The 14,213-nt window shown below is 40.3% G+C and overlaps 1 protein-coding gene and 1 non-coding gene across 2 annotated transcripts in view; both read right to left on the reverse strand.

Annotated features, from left to right (window-relative positions):
- TMTC2 (transmembrane O-mannosyltransferase targeting cadherins 2) overlaps window positions 1–14,213 on the reverse strand; it is a 489,624-nt gene that overhangs the window by 52,893 nt on the left and 422,518 nt on the right. The gene's annotated exons all lie outside the window — the stretch shown is intronic.
- Window positions 10,167–10,323, reverse strand: LOC142451931 (U1 spliceosomal RNA). Its single transcript, XR_012785034.1, has one exon. It is a non-coding gene; the product is annotated as a U1 spliceosomal RNA (small nuclear RNA).

Consider the following 14,213-nt stretch of genomic DNA (forward strand, 5'->3'; position numbering starts at 1 on the left):
AAATATATAGCATCTAGGGTCTTAAAAGCTTGAAGATAAACAAGCGGACGTCTAGCTGAGAAGCAACAAAGCCCACATGGAAGAAGCAGACCAGCCTGTATGACCACGAGGTATAGAAGGGATCAGACATCTTTATCAAAAAACAAAAAATCATATCATTGTAAATGAGGGTGAGTGCAGAGTGGAGACCCAAAGCCCATCAGTAGGCAACTGGACACCCCCTTACTGAAGGATTGCAGGGAGGCGATGAGCCAGTCAGGGTGCAGGGTAGCAATGATGAAACATACAACTTTCCTATAGTTCTTAATTGCTTCCTCGCCCCACTATCATGATCCCAATTCTACCTTACACATCTGGGTAGACCAAAGGATGTCCAGATAGAAACTGGAAACACAGGGAATCCAGGACAGATGACCCCTTCAGGACCAGTGGTGAGAGTGGTGATACCAGGAAGGTGGATGGAAGGTGGGGTAGAAAGGGGGATCCTATTATAAGAATCTACACATAACCTTCTCCCTGGGCAATGGACAACAGAAAAGTGGGTAAAGGGAGATGTCAGTGTAAGATATGACAAAATAATAATAATTTATGGATTAGGAAGGGTTCATGAGGGAGGGGGAGGGGGAAAATGAGGAGCTGATATTAAGGGCTCAAGTAGAAAGTAAACATTTTGAGAATGATGATGGCAACAAATATACACATGCGCTTGACACAATGGATGGCTGGCTGGATTGTGATAAGAGTTGTACGTGCCCCCAATAAAATGAGTTTTTTTAAAAAAAGGAAAAGATTACAGCTGAGAAACCCCTTGGGGTCTCAATGGATCTAGAACTGCCCCAGGGCACCTCACGGCTGATGAGAAAATGAAGACTCAGTTTTGTAACAGGCCCAAAGTCACACTGTCCATCAGTGGCTGAGCTGGAAACTTTCAGAAGGTGATGGAAGTGATGCTGGCCCAGAGCAGGAGTCAATCCATTGTACCCACGGTCCTCATTCCTGCTTCATATTGCAATCACCTGTGCAAGATGATTCTGGGCTCCATTTCTAGCCAATCAAATGCAGATTGTCTACTAGGGCGCCCCGGCCTCCCTGAGTTATAACCGCTCCCCAGGTGATTCGCATATGCAACTGGACCAGGGACTGCCGTAGTACACAGAGCAAGACTATCTTCATTCTCAACTAATAACAGTTGAACTCAAGATCAACGACAGGAGTTAGATTTAAAAATCAGTAGTAAATAATAGAGCAATACCATTATTGCCTTTGCTGTGGGAGAAAATTTATTAGCATTGATTGCAAGCAGGAAAGCTGAAGGTAACTTACAATAAAGAGTCCCAGAGGGGATGTATAGTCCTAGGTTTATTTAATGAGTGTCAAAGCTCACTCTCTTATCAGTTCTAATTGGATAGTAAATGTATTCTATTGTGTCTACTAACAGGGCAGGAATACTCATAGGAAAGCTCTTGGAGGATTCTTCTTCAATTGAGCTCAAATGGCTTAACTTCGAACATATTAATTTCTTGCTCTGAATTCAATTTTCATTTTTTGCGCCAAGGATAGTATTTTCGTCGGTATAAGAACTAGTACTCTTCATACAATATTGTGCATACACACTATCATATTCCTCGCTGTAAACAGAAGTAGAATTTCACACAAGAATTGAAGTCTCTAAGAAACTGACGATGTAAAGTTGCTTAATGTGAGGTAAGTTCTCTAGCATGGTAATTAAAAACCACAGCACCTCTCTGGGCAAACAGAAAGACTACAGGAAAATAAAGGGAAAGGGAAAGCCAGGTAAAGAAAGATGCTTGCTAAATGCTGTCTGGTGAGGAAATTATGAACAAGTACTCAGAGGCATCCTCACAAAATAAAGTCAATTTTCCTAAAATCTTCACCCTTCTTGGAGTTCCCTGAGGAGCCCTGGTGTTGTAGAGGGTTACACTTTGAACTAATTGCAAGGTCAGTGGTTCGAACCAGTCACTCAGAGAGAGACAGGTGGGCTCTGTGCTCCCACAAAGATCTGTAGGTTCAGAAACCCTAGAGAGCCCTACAGCGTCACTGTGAGCTCTAATCAATTTCATGGTGGCGGCTTTGGGTTTATGGTTGTGATTGGCATGAATGTTGTCATTGTTACTGCTCTTGAGATTCTGAGATTAGCAAAACTGACAACAGAATGAACAGCCAATGCAAATTGGAGAAGAGTGCTAAATGAGGGCAATCTCTCTCTGCTTCAAAGATGCAGTGATCATTTCACAGCCCCGACACAATCACAGCGACATGCCAAGCGCTCATTTGCTCCCAGATGATGGTGCAATGATCTCCTTCCTGCTGTGCCTGGGTTGAATTCCTAGCGCATGCACCTTGGGTACAGCCCCTCACTCTGGTGTATTGCCACGGCACTACACAGGTTTCAGTGGGGTTTCCTGATGGCTTACATGAATCAGGGACTAACTATCCCAAGAGCAACTACAGTACCACCAGGAAAACATCCACAGCAGTTTGGTTAGTTGCTCATTTTTGCTTTAAAAGGATTGGTTAATCACTGTCAAACTTCTTCAAGGGAAGCTACTTCTCTTTCAGCGAGTATGACCTTTCTTTCATCCTACGGTTGAGACAAATCACCAATTTGCTGGTCACATCCTTGCCATTCTTCCCCTCTCCTATAGGTCCCTCACAGTTGCTTTTGTCACTTTCTTTGTCACTTGTTAGATTTCCTCCACTTGTGGCTCCAAATATCAAAATGGATAATCGCCAGAAAGCACCCTAGGAAAAGACGTTAGTAATTCTTGTCCTTTGATGCCGTCTTATGAAATTGACAATGGGGGCAGGGAGGGAAACCTCTTTGATTATATATGTATCTTAAATTTTTTGCATGCCTTATTATTTCAACACTGAAATCCTTCTTTTATCATTTAAGAAACTCTTAGGGTAAATTTTTTTACCCATTGAGATGATGACGGGCCCTTTGTGATTATTTTCCTTTGAAAATCATTGACAAAGTTTTGGCAATGTCTGAAAAAAAATCTTAAAAAGTAGCTTTAAATGTAACTTTTGTTTGCAAGCGTAAAATATGGTACTATAAAATATCCACATGACCAGTCCATGCTATGAAGTCAAGTGTTTGTACGGATTTTTCTAGATAGGAGTAAGATGTGTTTTATTTAGAACACATGGCAGCTGTCCCAAAGATTTACGTCTATTTGCTCTACTAGATCTGCTGTCACTTTTACCAGGCATCATGCAGTGCATCAGAATCTAAATGTATAAACATTTAGCCAACTGAAGGATCTAAGTGATTCTGAATTGTATGCGTGTGCATTAATGCATTAAATAGTAAGGTAAGGTCATAGCTCATTGTGATCACTGCCTTCTCTCTGATCCTCAGGAGAGAGACAGGAGGCACCAGGGGACTTAGGATTGGGATGTACAGTAGGGGTCAGGAGATGAGTTTCTAGAATCAGTATGAGTTATGCAAATAAAAGTAATCCTTATCCTTGAAAATCTTACAAAAATTTCTCAAAGCACTACTGAAAGTACACTACTTTGGAGACTCTCAAAGTATTCTTGGCAGTTAATTTCGCTGTGTTCTTTTCATCCCCAGCATTGTGAAAGATGACTGTGCATGGTGCTGAATATCCCATTTTTAGGTGGCTCATATTTAGAGAACAAGCTTTACTGGGGAAGAGGGGAACACAACCTGTTTAAAACAGTGAAAACCCACTCAGAGCCACAGAAGCACACATTGTGAAGGCGCAGGAAGCTGGCTCAGACACAGAAGACAGCAGCTTCAGTATGAATGCCTTCACAATATTGACTGAACTCCTACTGTGTCCCAGGCGATTTGGGCTAAGAGCGAAGAGAACATAGTCTCTGCCATCACAGAGCTCTTGGTAGAGGGATCACCACCACCCATTGCAGTTGAGTTGCTTCTGAATAACATCCAACGCATGTCAGATTAGAACTATAACCCATAGGATTTCCACAGCTAATTTTTCAGAGGCAAATCTTCAGGCTTTTCTTTAGAGACAGGTGGGGGTGGGAGGGCTGAACAGAATACTTTTTTTTTTTTTGGTTAGCAGCCACGCATGTGCACTATGTTACTACCTGCGGACTCACGGCATGTACCTAGGGTGGTACCAGAGCAACGCATGCCTTTAGTAAGAGAAAAGTTGTGTGCAAGGGAGAGAACACTGCTGCTATTTAAGCACAGGCTTGGACGATGCAAAACAGAAAGATGGTTGAGCTCATGTATATTTGGCATTACTGCTGAAGCAGTGAAAGATACTAGCAGCTTGGATTCATATTCCAGCTAAAACACTCATGAAAAAAAATCTAGGAACAATTAAGAGCTGAAACTTGGTATTGATTGTCAGTGCATCTGCTCTATCTCCAAGGATTATAGCCCCAGTGCCAAGTTTAAGAACCTGACTGACGTATAATAGTCACTCTGCTGTCTGGCTTTAAGGCCTGTGTCATATGGCTCTTCCAGTATTTCCCCAATTGGGATCTATGGATCGTGGCGAAGAGGGTGGACATGTATATACGTATCTGTGAATTAACCTCAAGAATTTAACAATGCTACTAACACTAGCAATAGCACTCCTCTATCCACATGATTAATAAAGAACTATTCTCGACTATTTTAATAAAAACTTTTTAAACAAGAAATAACCTCCTTGATATCAGTTCCTAGAACTTTATTTGGGAATAATATTGGGTGTTTTGGTTGTTAGAACTGTTTAATATCATATTTTCAAAAACACAGCTCTTTATGTGAGCTAAGCACATATTTTTCTAGTTATGAACTATTAACAGTAGCTTATAACAGTGGCTTATTTGTAAATTATTGTTACAAAATCTTTTAAAAAATTTCATCCCCCTTTTAAATTTAACTTCTTTACATTGAGAAAGCTACCGCTCAAATGAAAGCAATTTAGTGATAAGGAGACCTTTATTAAAAACTTTTTAGGTCACATTTGCCCTCTCTGGCTCCTCATTCATTTTTTCAAAATAAAAGTTAACACATTGTATACTGCATTTCTAAGGGCCATTTGAGTAGAGATCATTTAACCTCAATAATACTATGAAAACAGAGATTAAAAATAGCATAGGGATAATAAAATTGGTTCTATATCAATGTCCCATCTTCAGAGCCTGGATTTGCTATTGGAGTTTCTTTTCTCTGACATAACCATAATGCAGTGTTACTGTAACTACAAAAATCACATTAGCTTTTTGATAGCACTTGATATGTAAGAGATTAAAAGTCTTTTATAAGACAAAGGCCAAGAATATTTGCAACGTATGTATTTTCCCTCATTAAAGACATGGCTCTTTTTAGCCCTCTTCTAGGGCTGGTTCTGAAAGATATTGCTATAGTATTTAATTAAACCCTTCTCTAGTAATAAACTATTGATTTTTATATTACACAAGTAGCATGGGATTTAAGATAACAATTCATTCTTAGAAAATGTCGCTCAATCTATAGGATCTTCTAAAGAAATAACTTCTAGTTTATTAATTTTTCTGGGTTTGGCCCACTTTCATTTATTTGGGCCGCAGTGTAACAGGAGTGATAGGAGCAAGGTTCAGAGATGCAGGGGCCTGAGTTAGGAGTGGGAGAACGGCAGCAGCACGAAAACGAAGGAGTTCAGTCAGAGAGGAATTCCAGGGAGACGCGCGCTTCCTTAACTGCGACATCTCTATTTAAGGAAAACAAGGCTCCATGGCAGCAAAGTGCGGAAGCACACGGTTTCACGGGCCACGTAAGCAGGGGACGTCAAGAGCAGAAATAAAGGCCACGGGGATTCTGCAGACTGCTGTGACAGAGAACCTGGCGGGGAGTTGGTGATAGACCTCCTTAATGGTGGCCACTCTAGCGCACTACGCGTGTTGGGTCGTACAGGTAGGACGAAGGGCCAGTGTGCTGTGCTTCGATAAGCTGAATTTTCAAAGAAACCACATTTGGAATAAGAGAGGAAAATGTAATAAAAATTCCAAAAGTTTTGATAGTCTCCAAACTAACTTCTGCCATCTAGTTAATTCTGATGCGCCGATGCTACAGAGCAGAGCAGAAGTGCCCACTGTGGGTTTCCATGGCTGTACACCTTTCCCAGAACAGACTCCCTGCCACTGAGTCAAAGCTGAACGCGAGCGTCCCGGGTGGATTTCTGAGACGTAGCTATTTACAGGAGGCGAAAGCCAGGTCTTTCTCCTACAGAGAGGCTAGTGGTTTCAAACTGGCAACCACGCAAATGACAGCCCAATGGGTAACCACTACACCGCATGGGCAGGTGCAGAAAGCCTCGCCCACTATGCCATCAGGCCAGCAGAGTTCCTCTATGAACAGCTAAGAGATTTTTCATTTCCAGCTGCAGACTCACTTCTCCCCATCTTTTGCAAACCTGAAACATACCCGTATACACAGACAGACCTACACAATTATACTTGTGGTAGTTACATAATCTGTCGTCAATTTGAGGAATCAGAGTAAAGGGGTGAAGTCTAGCCTGTCAATCAGGTCTTAGCCAATGAGGCCTCTGTGTGGACATGGCCCTCTCCTGAGGATTCTGGGGACTCCTACATTTCTCCTCGGAGGCGGGAGACATCTTCTCTTTCTACTCACTCCCTGGCACACAATGCAGCTGACTAGACACATGGAACTATGCTAATGCCCTGAGCTGGAACAGCCGCAGGGAGACCCTGACCAGCGCTGAGACACTTACAACACCACTGGAGTCACATGACTTTCCACCGCTGGCCTGTGATCTTCCTGCATTCAGTGTCATTGCATGTGTTTCTTGAGTCTGAAGAGGACTTTACAGATTGGTATTGGGCATATGGACTAATATTGCACTTCCAGACTTTATCCTTGAAGTGCACAATTACTCTTTATATAAACCTCTTTCTGACACACATATGAGTCTCCCTGGATTTGTTTCTCTAGTCTACCCGGACTGACACAATCGGGCATGTGAAATGTGATAAGGGACAGCAAGATTCCAAGGAGAGACACATTAAATGCAGCTCAGTTCAGCCCAAGAGGCTGCACTGAGGCATGATGACAACAGGGCCATGCCAACAGTGAGAAAACAAGTGGGTTGTAGTAATTACCTTTGTCTTCTGTGTATAAAAGACAAGACAGTAACAACTTTAGAAATATATATATATTTTTTGTTTTGCTTGTCTAATGCTTTTAGAATAGAAATACAATGTGAAACTAATGTTTAAGCAGAAAAAAAGAATGCATCAAGAATTATACTTGGCAACTTGTTAGGGGAAGAAAGGCATAATATATAAATAATTTGGAAAGGAGGTTTAAGTAGAAAGGAGATTGGAAACACATATGAATCTGGTGAGACCAAAATTGATTCTGGCATAATTGAAGCTCTACAGGAAGTAGGCATAAATCTTGTTGAAATTAGATGAGAAGAATTAGATTTAAAGAATCAACTGTTTATATGCAAGTTCAAGTTGAAGAAATTAAAAACCAGTCCACAACAACTATAGTACACCTTTGAGTACTCACTCACTGCCATGGAGTCAATGAGGACTCACAGCGACCCCTGTGGATTTCGGAGACTAAATAGAACTGTAGAGGAGTAGAAAGTCTGTTCTTTCTCCTTAGGAACTGCTGCTAGTTTCAAACTGCTAACCATGCAGATTGTAGCCCCACGGGGAACCACTATGCCACAACCCGCCTATATTTAGAGACCAGATCCATAAGACACTTAATATATTGAACACTAATGACAAGTTGGGGGATGGCATAGAGGACGTACTACATGAAGAAAGCAAAAGATGATTTTAAAAACTGGAAAGAAAGGAAAGATAAAAATGAATAGCAGAAGAGGACATTTCTATTTGTATGTTGATTGACTAAAACAAGAGAATGAATGTTGACGTAACCAGTAGTTCTCAATCTGTGGGTCATGGTCCCTTTGGGAGCCAAATGATCCTCCCTTTCACAGGGATCACCCAATTCATAAAAGTAGCAAAATGACAGTTATGAAGTAGCAACGAAAATAATTTTATGGTTTGGGAGGGGGACACCACAACATGCGGAACTGTATTAAAGGGTCGCAGTATTAGGAAGGTTGAGAATCACTGACTTAAAGGAACTGAACAAAAGATTGCAAAGGTTAGTTCTTGAAAACAACATCAAGTATTATAATGAAGCAAGCAAAGACCTGGATTTGAAAACCCAAAGGGAGTAATATGCTCATTATTTTGGGGTTAAAAGAACTTAAGAATTAAACAACATAAGCCTATGTTCCAATACTGAAGGATTCTATCTCACGAGAATCATCAAAAGAATATGGAATAATATTCATTATTGCACACACACATGCAAATGGGTCAACAATGAACCATTTTAGGCAGTAGCACAAGATCAAGAACTGCAAGTACTGAGGAGAGATGCTCCAGTTGTACTGAGGCTTAGCAAAATGAACATGGCTCAAACCACCACCTCTTCAGTTCACAAATAGTCACTGCTACGGAGTTGGTTTCCGCTCACAGTGACCCTACTGGACAGGGTGGAACTGCCCCCAAGGGCTTCCAAGACTGCACATCGTCACAGGAGCTGTCTCACCTTCCTCCTACTGGGTGGTTGATGCCTTCCAACTGATGTTAGCAGCCCAACAAGTAACCACCATGCCACCAGGGCTGGGAATAAAATAAAATAGATGGTCTTGTTCTGTGAATTACATCTCTGAGTCTGCAATAACAGAACCATTTGAAATGTGGGAAACACAAATGACAATATGTCTCTTGATCGAACCTAGTTTACTCTAGTCCCGTCAACCGTGCCAGTCCATTTTCTAACTGTCAACTTACAGGTGTAGTTGGAGTGAAAATAAAACGGGTGAGAGTGGTAAACACATGCATGGCCATAAAACGCATTTACCCAGTCAATCTGCTGATCCTCGGTACATATCTTACTAATGCCTGAAAGTCAGAAGAGACGGCATTGCTAAAGAGTCATATGGATATTACTGGGTTTGACCTTAAAATGGTGTTCTGCAGTAATAGTATACAATTTCCCTGACCACAGGAGCTGGTGGGACATTTTGGAATAGACCATATGGTTCCCTCCCCTATTTATAGGCAGATATGCGGTTTAACTACTTCTCAGGTATTATTATAAACCCGGTCATGTTTTGTCCCCAAGAGAATGACTCTCAATATACTGGCCGCCTGCCCCAATACCTTACATGCCCAAGTGTGACTCTTTCCTGTTGAACTTAATTTTAGGTTCTCTTTTTCTAATTAAGGTTGAGGAATATCATTTCCACTAGAAAACAACTAAACACCAAAATTATCCTCTATCCCTTCCACCAGAAGAGCCCAAATAGCTGATTCTTAATGCTTCCCCCCAACATTCTAGTTTCGGTGGTTCTTTCCCCCCTGGGTGCTACCCCCCTACCCCCCACAACCCCACAGCACTACTGCCCTTCTTTAGCATTCCAAACACAGACCACGTTGAAAGTAAAGCATTGTCGAACGCGTGGACTGCCTCATTAACACAGCTGTACTTTGTAACAGACGCTTCATTCCCTTGTGTCTTCTCTTCGCATATTTCTTTGTGATCTTTTGACGTATAATCATTGCTAAAGAGGCCAAATGGGTAATATTGGCTTAGATTTTAAAATAATGCTCTGTAATAATTTATGCCCTAATTGCTGGGAAAGGTTTAATGCACACATGCAGTTTTCTATTTGATAATTTGATCCTTGGAAGACATTCTCCTTTAATTCATCTATAATGAATGCATATGGTGAGCATTTATAAAATATGATACATATTAAAATGCAAAATGTGAATACAACATCTAGTATATATATATATATATATATATATATATATATATATATATATATATATATATATATATATAAGCTTAGGCAAAGGAGGACTAACTTGCTGACTTCAAAACTTCATTTTAAGTAAACATAAAACGACTAATTGCTAATATTGTTCTTCAGAAAAATGTACTTTGAGTGATCTGATGTACTATAGGACAATAGCTAATATACTGATTACTGTCCATAAGTCCTTAACCAAATCCTGTCCCTGTTTTCAAAGATTTAAGAAATAGCCCAAAGATACGTCATTTACTGCTCAACGCTTTCTCCTTCTCACTTCTAGTTCATTTTTTTTTTTTTCAGGGGAGAGTGCGAACTCAGTCCCCCACTACCACAAACTAAGTAGCCGAGTTTCCCGCACTGGGGAAATCGCAGGGGTCAGCACACCATCAGTGCAATGGATGAGCCTCGACCTGGGAAACCCACCTTCATGGTGTCTCCCCTGCCAGGTAAGTATTTCTAGTTCATTTCTTAAGTTCTTCATTTTTTGAGGAGGTGTGAGTCTCTAAGACCTTCGCATACATTTCGGTCTCTTGAATTTAAACACAAGGGGCCCCAGGTGCTCGTGGTTAAATGCTCTCCAGGAGAGAAAAATACGACCACTGGCTCCCCTACGATCACAGTTTGGAAATGATGTTGGGTAATTCTACTCTGTCCCATCTGGTCACTGTGACTTAAAATTGATTCCAAACATAAATAGACCCATTCTCTCACACTTTTGCTTAATTCCCTTAATATTTAATAATTTATCATTCATTTGGGGATAAATTTCCTTTCCTTCCATTTACCTCATCTGCTTAAGAGCATAATTTTTATACCAAGCGCTCCCAGACTGATCTGTGTCATTTAAAAGTGGGTACTAGTGTCCACCAATATTGATTTCTATGTCCGGTCAGTGTCTTGGCTCCTCATAGTTAGTCTATATTTCAAATGGAGTTTGAAATGGGCTTTTTTTCTCCTTGTACAATCTCTGCCTCCATGGTATCGCCCCACCCTTCAGTCCAATCTCCTCTTTGAAGATGACTCCCACGTTCTATGACGATGATCTTTCCTCCTTGTTAACGCTCATAGAAATGTCCAAGAGAAAAAAACAGAAGAATCATCTGTTGGCACTCATGATTGGCTCAGCCCAAACAAACATTTTCTCCTCCAACCTTTGGGTTTATGGTAGTTTGCAATTTAACTCTTTTAAAAATTTTGGAACATTTATTAGGGCCACCTAATTTTCATATTCATATCTTATCAAGAAACTCATGGATTATTTCTCTTGCAGGTTAATTTCTACTCAACTGAGTTTCTATACTTTAGGTGCTACCAGTTTATAACCACTTTATTGTGGTGGCCTTTTGCTTGTTTTTTCCTAAGACTGTTAACTCTAGACTCTTCTTGTCAAGCATAGCACAGATCCTTCACTGCATCACGTAAATGAACTTCCAAAATTGTGTTAGTTTAGTCATCCTGCTTAACAAATTCTGAACTACAAACCTCATATCTTGGCCTATATTCAGTGTCTGTCGTCTGGCTTTATCTTAATTCAGTCACCCCGCCGGCTCCCCTACCACCACCACCCCTTCCCAATCCCTGCTGCATGATAGAAATTGATCAAGCCATACCCACTAATTGTTCTTTGGTGATGAATTCATGCCTTCTGGACTCCCTGCCCTTCTTCCTGTAGAATTATCTCCTTTCATCTTCTCTTGCTAACATCTTTACCTACCTATAAAAATTCTGTCACAGTAATATTCTCTAACGCAGATTCGGTGATTAAAAAAAAATCAATCCAGCTGAACATGATTTCTCTCTCCCGTCACTTTTCTAGCACCTGGCTTCCATCACTCACAAAGCACTTACTACAGAGTGTATTTACCGTCCGTGAGTGTGAGGATTTGGATCCATGTGTTCTCCTTCATTCCCTGCCCATATTCGACTGTACACTATTAAGGTTCGGGTGAATTTTTCACACAACTTTGAGACCTTACTGCACTTGGCACAGAGTCGTACACAAAGTTGGCACTTGAAAAAAAATTAAATTGAATATATTCAGACTAAAAACAATTACATGCAGAAAAAAAATGTAAGATTTATGGGCCTGATCACTGGTGATGACTACCTCCTGACTCTACAGTCTGCGAAAAACCAACTAAAAACCAATGACTTTGTTTTATGTAAATATCCCCATATTTCACATTTACATTTTTAAAAAAACCGGTAGGTTAATGTAGACTTTGGCTTAATTCCTTCCCATAGAAAGGACAAAGCAGTTTCATGTAAACGGCTCCTTTAGTCCAAGAGTCAATATTTTATGGCATACATAACTGGAAAGAAGATAGTGGTTTATAAGAAGCAATCCCATAGAAATGTCTAAATTCACAGAGGGGGAAAAAGGTTTGAAAAAGGATTGCAACAAAGTTGTAGAAAGTACTTTGAAACAAACAAAACCCAAACACACTGCTCTGAACCTGTTCTTCCTGTGTTTCTAGACACCTTTGAAGGTGGTATTTCGCACACTGCCGGGCCTCCCTGGAGAATTCCGTGCCGTTGTTTATGTCACAGCAAAATGGCAGGCTTGACATCTTCAAGGGACTTAGTCCATGTTCCTATTAAATGTTCTCTTTTGAGGGGAGGGACATTAAGTCTGCAGGGACAAGAGTAGGGCTTCTGATGGATGGGGTAAGTTAAGTTTCCCCATGGAGTTCTCATGAGATAGGCCTGATGAATGAGCAGGTGCATTGACTGGATGGAGAAAAATAATCCCGTAGTGTAACACTTTTTTCTTACCAATGCGCTTTTTCATTCCATTCAATTTTCTCCATGATAAGCCCCATTTTTTAAAGGAAAAAAAGCTATCAAAATTACCCTTTTGGAATAAAATAAATCGAAATGTCACTATCACTGGAGCTAATCTTTGTCTTGGACTGAATAGGCGCAGCAGATGTTCTAGAAAGCCCCTGTTTGGATGGAACTTTGCTCTCTGGATCATGCTACTAAATTTCAGAATTGTTTCTACTACAACTTTTTCCATGAAATTGTCTTCATTGGCTTCAATGTTAATTCTTCTTTAAAGGACGGATGGCAAAATCAGCTCTTTGCACCAAAAACTGATGAGCTCAAGAAGTTCATATGGAATGGAAAATGCCAAACCTGTAAAACATGATCGATGGGGATTGTACAGTCTTTCTCCCATTAGCTTCTGGGCTTCACCGGTTTGGGGTTTTTTTCCATCTTCTTTTCATTTTGTGAAACTGATAACCTTACTTTTCTGGGTTCATATTTGAGATCTTAAAATATTTGATCCATCTAAAATCTGGTGTTTTAATGTCGGCAGCAAGCCTACAAACTGGCTGTAAAGCTTCAATAATCTGGGAAGATATCCACTTAAGCTTTGGGAAAAAACTTGTTGTCATCCTAAACTCAAATTTGTGTGACTTTATGGAATAAAAAAGTATTCTCTTTTTAGAAAGTGTACTTGTCTTTCAAAGACAGGTATACTTCTGAGAAATCATCTGCAGTCATACACTGATGGCAACAGATACACAAACAAGTACGTTCACTACCACTGAGTAGATGCTGATGCAAAGGACTCTATAGGACAAAGCAAAACTGGTCCTGTGAGTATCCGAGACTATAACTAAAGGAGCAGAATGTCTCATCTCTGTCCCTGGGAGCGGATGGTGGTTTTGAACTGCTGACTTTTCAGTTATCAGTCCAACTTGTAAAAATGTTTAAATGTGCTTCCTTGGAATAAACCAATGCAAGGACGTCTGAAGAGAGTCCAAAACTTGCTCTTGATGGAAAGGAGCTAAAGCAAAGGGGTTCAAATGATGAAGTTCAAGAGCTGAACAGAAAATCTCAACGTTCCAGAAGACAAATGATTATAATTAAATGTACAAGGCTATGGAGTTAGAAAGCTTAAACGGAAGAAGGTCCTAGGTATATCTCAAGACAAAAGAACTGAAGAACACAGTCAAGCCTCCAGTTTCAGTGCTAAAAGATTTTATTGGTAAAATATGAACTGTTATAGGAAGAATCAAAAGAAGATGAAAGGAGTACAAAGAGTCACTGTACCAAATGAACTAGTTGATAACGTCTATGCTATAGTGAAGGCATGAGAGAAAAATATGATTCTAGGAATTGGCAGAAAACCAACTGAAGTGTTTTAACAAGCTGCTGAAGCACTGTAAGCACTCACTCATCTATGACAAGAAATTTGGAAGGCCTGGCCAAGCAACCATTGCTAAGAGAAATGACCCAACAGAATGTGGAAATTATCAAACAATATCACTGATATTGCATTCTAGAAAAATTTTAAAGCTGACCATTACAAAACACTGCAGCAGTACATTAGCA

Source organism: Tenrec ecaudatus, chromosome 6 (genome assembly GCF_050624435.1).
Source record: "Tenrec ecaudatus isolate mTenEca1 chromosome 6, mTenEca1.hap1, whole genome shotgun sequence".
Taxonomy (NCBI): domain Eukaryota; kingdom Metazoa; phylum Chordata; class Mammalia; order Afrosoricida; family Tenrecidae; genus Tenrec; species Tenrec ecaudatus.